A 7,432-nucleotide genomic window follows, 5' to 3' on the forward strand; every position below is an offset into this window, starting at 1 on the left:
CATTCCTCCATTTGCTCAGGGAAAACATAGACTTTTTAATCGATATGACATAATGAACATAGTACTGTGGATAATCCGGATCATACATTTTGTTATAAGATAGAAAAGAATCATAAATGGTATATTTTGAAAGTTGGTTGAGAATTAAATGGGTATAAAACTAAAAATTAAAAAATGTATAAGTGTATTTGAAATATTTAATAATTTAATTTTTTATTTAGTTTATTAAATATTTGTTGATTACAATTATTTTACAATAATATAACTAATAAGATAAAAATAAAAATAAATAGAAAATTACTATTATTTTAAAATGATAAAATATTTCAATTCTAAAAAGGAAAGACTTCTAAAAATAAATGTAAATAAGGTAAATTAAGAATTTAAACACAATTGTTTTTTTCAGCAATTTACTCAAAAGAAATTATATATCCCATTTTGAGATAACTATTTTGTGAAAGTAGTTTTTATTTTTATTTTTTAATTTGTGCTTCCTACAATAAAATGTTAAGTTAATTTTTTGGATTTTAATTTCTTTAATTTAATATAAAACATAATAGAGCATAATAATTTGAAAATTGAAAATTGAATATAACGACTTCAGCGGTGTGTGATATTGTTTCGATATTGTTAAGTTAATTTTTTAGATTTTTTTTGTTAGTTAGTTTTCTCTAAAATTGTATTAATGTTTTATAAATTTGAAAATGTTATGGACTAATCAATCAATCGTTTACAAATTTAATTTTTTTTTGTTAAAAATATCTCAAATGGTTACGATTTTAAAACTGAGATTGGTTCTCCCGGATCTCAGTTACCAATAAAAATTTAAAATTTTTTTGTGCTTGGTACAATAAAATAAAATGTTACCAATAACAATAAATCAAATTTCATCTGTAAAAATAAAGCAAATGCTTCACTTAAGAATAAGGAAGACAACACTAATTTATTTTGTCAACCATTTAAAATAAAAAAATCTAAGTCTAATTTTTTTAAAATTTTAAGTAATCAAATATATTTACATTTCAATCCAATAAAATATATTAAAAAAAAAATTAAAATCTAAAATATTATATAAAAATTAAATAATTCGATAGAGTTCCAATATATAAACACCTATTTTGGAAAATTTCTTTATAATTATTACTAATTTATTTTATCATTAAATAGAATTCAAAGCAAATCCCATTCCCACTTTATTACACATGCAAGTGTTTTTCTTTTCTTACGCTATATCCATCGATAGTAATAAATAATTTAATATAAAACACAATAAAGCATATTAATTTGAAAATGGAATATAACGAACTTCATCGGTATATGATATTGTTCTTTTAATATATAATAGATGGTTAATTTTTTAGATTTTTTTTGTTAGTTAGTTTTCACTAAAATTGTATTAATGTTTTATAAATTTATGGACTAATCAATCAATCTTAAATTTCTTTGATAAAAATATCTCAAATGGTTACGATTCCCGGATCTTCACACTTTAATAAGCATGGATGGTTGAATTATTTGGGTATATAAATTGGGTTTAAGGTACAGCCAAAGCCAAAACCAAAGCATGAAGCTTTCATAAATTCAGATCCAATCTGATACTACTACTCCAGTTGCAAATACTTAATACTGGGCAGATCAAAGGGTCAAAGGAATTATGGCCTTCAAACTATCTGCCTCTGCCTCTATCACTGGAGCAGCATGTATTTTATTAGCTTCTGTGTTGTTGCAGGCCTCCGTGTGTTCTTCAGCCAGCAACAACCCCATTGACAACTGCTGGAACAATGGAAACTGGCAACAGAATCGAAAGAAGCTGGCAGATTGCGCCATAGGCTTCGGAAGCACAGCCAATGGAGGAAAAGCAGGAGAAATATACACAGTCACCAGCCCAGAGGACAATGCCGCAGATCCGCAACCTGGTAGTTTGAGATATGGGGTGACACGTAAGAATCCACTGTGGATTGTTTTTGCTAAGGATATGATCATCAAGCTTCAGATGCCCCTGATTGTGACGAGCCAGAAAACTATCGATGCAAGGGGAGCCAAAGTCCAGATTGGTAATGGGCCCTGCCTGCGCATCGACAATGTGAACAACGTTATTATTCATGGCTTGCAAATCAGTAATTGTGTGCCCAACGCGAGGGGCAATGTTCGGGTGGCGGAGGGTAATGGTGGTGTGCAATTGATGGACCCAAGGGACGGAGATGCTATTTCTGTAACGGGTTCCACTAATATATGGATCGACCACAACACCCTCTCCAAGTGCCAAGATGGTCTGCTTGATGTCACGCTAGGTTCCACAGCAGTTACTATTTCCAACAATCACTTTTTTAACCATGACAAGGCAAGCTACCTAAACTGCACCATGTTTATGGTAGATTTTAAGAATATTTCAGAGTTATGTTGTTTTAAATTTTATTTATTTATTTTAGACTATGATGAATTTTCCGTTTTAGTTAGTTTGATCATAGTTTTCGAGAATATTTTGAAATGTGATGAATAAGAGTGAATTAGCCGCAGCATATAGATTTTTTAAATTTTAGTTTTATAAAAAAAGATTTGCCAGATTTTAGAGAAATTAGATCCAAAAAAGTCAGTGGAAAAGCTTTCCAAATTTCGCACTAAAAACAACTCGTTATGGTATCAACATTTTTGTACATGTTTTAAATTGTAAAATAAAAAAAGAAAATAGTCCAATTAAGTTTTTAAAATTTTGAAGAAAATGAAATATATAGTTTTACATATTTTTGTATTAGTCTCATGTTTTTTTGATATCCCATGGAGTGAGAATTCAAACTTGTAAATTTCAAAAATATTCTAAAATCTAATGTACCTCAAACTTATGAAACCACACATTCTAAAATCTAATGTACCTCAAACTTATGAAACCACACATGCATGCAGTGTATGCTGTTAGGGCACAGCGATGAATATGACGGTGATAAAAACATGAAGGTAACAGTGGCATACAACCACTTCGGACCAGGCCTCACACAGAGGATGCCAAGGTAAATTTATCTCGCTTTTAGTTTTTCTGTGATACAATCAATCCCTAAATCTTAAATTAAGTTGAGTTAAGATACTAATAACAATAATTCAGTAAGTATATTTTTCGGATTAATTTGAAGTTTGAAACCAACTAATGTGATTTATCTTTTAGATTAATCATTATTCGGTTTCCGTGGTTTCGGATTAGCTAATATAGTTCATCCCAATGTTTTATGATGTCAGAGCTAGATTCGGTTACGTGCATGTAGTGAATAACGATTATGAACCGTGGGGATCGTATGCCATTGGAGGAAGCATGCATCCAACCATCAGAAGCGAAGGAAATCGGTTCGTGGCCCCGAGTAGCACGAATACGAAGCAAGTGACATGGCGTGAAAACTGTGGCGGCGGTGATCCTACTTGTCCCAATGGGTGGCTCTGGGTTTCAGTCGGCGATCAGTTTCTGAATGGAGCATACTTCAATGCTTCTGGTAAAGGAACGGCTATTCCACCGTATAGTGCAGGGCAACAATTTGCAGTTGGTCGTGGGAGCTCAGTACAAGCGATGACTACGCAGGCGGGAGCTCTGAACTGAGTTACCGGTGACTCTGAATTATGAATATTCTATCTATTTACAAAGCAGTTGTCTATTTTTGTTAATTATATGTTTCATAACTAAAATGAATAAAATTGTATTATATTATTTTCTTGGTTTTTTATTACACGACTTGGTCATATGTTTTTTTTTATTAAAATTTATTATTAAAAATATATTTTTTAATTGAACCTATGATCTCTGAATAGTAAAGGTGCTTAAATTGAGATAACCCTTGCTACAAGGTTGATATGTTACAATAGAAAAATAACTTGTTATTTTTTAACCAATGAATATAAGTGAAAAATAACTATAAATTGCAAAAAAATTGTTCCCTCAAAAACATATTTGATAAATACAATAAGACAATTAAAATTAGAGAATGTTTTTTACTACCCTAAATTAAATGTTATAACCACTAAATTATATACAACTTGATTGGTCCCTCCTAAGAGGTCACAACTTCAAAACAAGAGGGGTAGTGTATGTATGCCTTGGTAGAGGTGGGTCCCTTGTCCCACAAATAAGGGGGTCTCATACACCAACATGGTGTTTGGCTCACCTGTGACCTTAAAATTTGATAATAATAATAATAATATACTCAAACTATTTATCTATTAATCCATTTCTCTAATAAGAAAGAGAACATATAAATCATTTCACTTTGCATACCCATTCATCTCATCACTAAATTGTTAAAATATTCAAAACTTAAATTTAGTATAACAGATTTACTATTCATTCAAAGGTCTTTAACACACTATTTAGGATAGAGTATGGATAAATTACCTCCAATTCCATTCTTAATGCCCATCCACTCTATGTTATATAATCAAATAAGTTGATTGGGAGTTTTAGTATACCATTATTTATGTTGTGAAATATTCAAAAACTTAAATTTAGTATAACAGATTTACTATTCATTCAAAGGTCTTTAACACACTATTTAGGATAGAGTATGGATAAATTACCTCCAATTCCATTCTTAATGCCCATCCACTCTATGTTATATAATCAAATAAGTTGATTGGGAGTTTTAGTATACCATTATTTATGTTGTGAGTATTCAAAGTTAGCATTACATCATATTTTTGCATTTTCTTTAATAAGATTAATAGTAATAAACAAAAGGAATAATTTGCATAGGTAAACCCCCTTTGTGAAGTTCTAAGCTAATAGTGTTCATCAAAGTTCCAAATTAATAGTGTTCATCAAATTTAGGAAAATAACTTTTATTACATTCAATGAGATAAGCCATTTTTAACTAAACATGAATTTATATTCTTAACATGATTATCTAACTCTAAAACTTCTATTTAGTAATTGCCTCACCATGCATCCATTTTTTCACAAATTTAAGTAACTTGCATGTGTTTATAAGGCATCTTCCTAAGAATATATTATCATATAAGGCATCTTAGTAATATACTATGCATCCATGTGATTGGGTGTGGCATTTTACTTTTGAGCGCGTTTTTGTTTCTATTGTGCGGGGTTGTTTCGGATCAGATTTAGATTTTTATATAATTAAATATACATAAACAAATTTCTTTTGTTCGTGACTTATTTATATAATTTCATATACGTAAAATTAATTAAAGAAGTAAAACAAATTTAAAAAATCAAGATTTAATTTTTTTATATATTTTATATAAATTTCTAAAAAAATATTGAAAACAAATTATAAAAAATATTGAATTATAGCAAATGTAGTAGAAAGCAAAAAAAATAAAAAAAATTATAATTTTTTTATTCTAAAAATCTTACACCATATTCTCAAAATATAAATATATTAGTGTATTGTATTGAATAATAAGAAAACTAATAAACCAAAATTGTTATAATAAAAAAATTAAAATATTAATTTATAGGTATATAAACTTGTAATATTCTAAAATTATAAATTAAATTAATATGTTTTATTAATTCATATTTGTTAGTATGTAATTTATAGATTGATATTATTATTATTATTATCTAATTTTAAGTTCACAGCGAAGACATAAAATTGGTGTATGAGACAGCCTTGTTTGTGGGAAAGGAACCCACTTTCACCTAGTTATTTGACTATTAAATCTAAGAAGGCATACATACCTCTCCTTTTGAACGTGTGACTTTCTAGGAGGAAACATATGCTCTTAACCATTAGGCCCACTAAACTAATAAAAAAATATTTAAATAGTATATATATATATATATATATATATATATATATATATATATATATATATATATATTCTTGCACAATAAATAAAAAGTGAGAGCAATGTGTAAAAAACCAAAAGCATGGACATTCCCTCATAGTTTTTGTTTAACATGATAAAATATATATATTTTTAAATAAAAATATCAGGAAAATAGAATAATTAATGTGTTTTTTAGCAATAGTCTAACCAGCCAGAGGAATTGCCCGGAAAGTTATGGAAATACCGGTCATATTTAGAGAAAATCCGGCAAGGATTTTTGTAAATCCAAGTTAAAGTTGTTAAACTTCAAAATTTTAGGTGTCTTAGACGTTTTTGATGGTGTTGAATCCATTTCCACCATCAAAAACACGATTCAAAAACTGTCTCTACAAGAATTTTTGAAAAAAAATTCCCAAATTCTGGCCACTTTTGGCCGTTCGGGCAATTCCTCCGCCTCGGTGGACGACTCCATTTTTTTATATGAATCTTAAGATTTAATCCTATATTGTCATTAATAAAAAAACAGATGTTATTTGTCAAATTTCTCGATGAGATTGGACAGATTTTGAGGGGAGAAAGTTACCATAACAAGATAGTTATTTTAACTGCTAACTGCCATAGTTATTTTAATTGCTAAAAAGCAAAGGGGATATGGTCTCAATAAATCTATGTTTTTAGGTTAGCCTTGGTAGAAAAGAGCCTTTAGAGGTTGTTCTCTTATGAAGGACTGGGAGGCAAAGTCATAAAGTGGATATACATCAAATATATTCCTAACACTGGAGATGGTGATTATAATCTCTACAGGATTCACAATTTTACAACTGAGAATGAGCCTTTTCTTATGGAATGTTTTTTTTGCCTAAGCAAGAGACGGTCCTCCTATTAACTTGGGTAAAAAAATATTTTACACATGTTACAACAAACACATAGAGGCGCAAACTCCCCCATAGGGAGAGTGAAAATACCCAAAATACCCATAAAACCCTCCATAAATCAAACCGAAACAAGGCCTAGACTACCTTGGAACCAAAAATGGGCAAGTGGATCCAACGTCCACTCCCTAAAACCCACCGGTGATATGTCTTCTAACAATCTGGTGGTCAAAATTCAACCCGTGCGGAGGTGAAGCCCGCAGAAAAACCCTTAAGTTGCACGATCAATGTTGACCGTTGATCTTCTCCTTTTGATCCAACGACTGGTGTCCATATCACGCGGCTTACAAGCCCGCTGAATACTGCGCGATGAAGGCAGTTTGCCTTTTCGGTCCTCCACCATGTGTTGCTTCCTGAGTGGAATTGCTGGTTTTTCATTAAAACCGTCTTTGGTTTGGATGGAGCCCAAAGGTGGTAAACCATTAGTGTTTTTATCCTTTCGGGCCCACCAACTTGCACACCAAAAGGTGGCTGTTGATCTTCCCTCTTCGGATTTGACGGCCACAAACCAAATCGGATCGCACATCTGCTCGCGGCTTGCCCAACGATGAAGGTGGTAATCATGGTTCATCCATCTCCACACGTCGCTTGTCCTTCGAGAAAACCTCTCCCGGGTCAGAGGGCACCTGAAGCTGGTGGTATATCTCGAGTAGTTTTTGACCCCAATAATCTCTTCCTTTGACTTCCCACGCATTGCCCAAGGAGGACATAGCTGAAAGGGTGGCCTCTATGGC

At 31.1% G+C, this 7,432-nt stretch overlaps 1 pseudogene; it reads left to right on the plus strand.

The window, feature by feature from the left end:
- The first annotated feature begins 1,654 nt into the window (after positions 1 to 1,654).
- Positions 1,655 to 3,580, plus strand: LOC149218202 (pectate lyase 1 pseudogene; annotated as a pseudogene).
- The last annotated feature ends 3,852 nt before the right edge of the window (positions 3,581 to 7,432 follow it).

Source organism: Pinus tabuliformis, chromosome Q, assembly GCF_031772625.1.
Source record: "Pinus tabuliformis cultivar Carrire ecotype Pingquan chromosome Q, CPIR1, whole genome shotgun sequence".
Taxonomy (NCBI): domain Eukaryota; kingdom Viridiplantae; phylum Streptophyta; class Pinopsida; order Pinales; family Pinaceae; genus Pinus; species Pinus tabuliformis.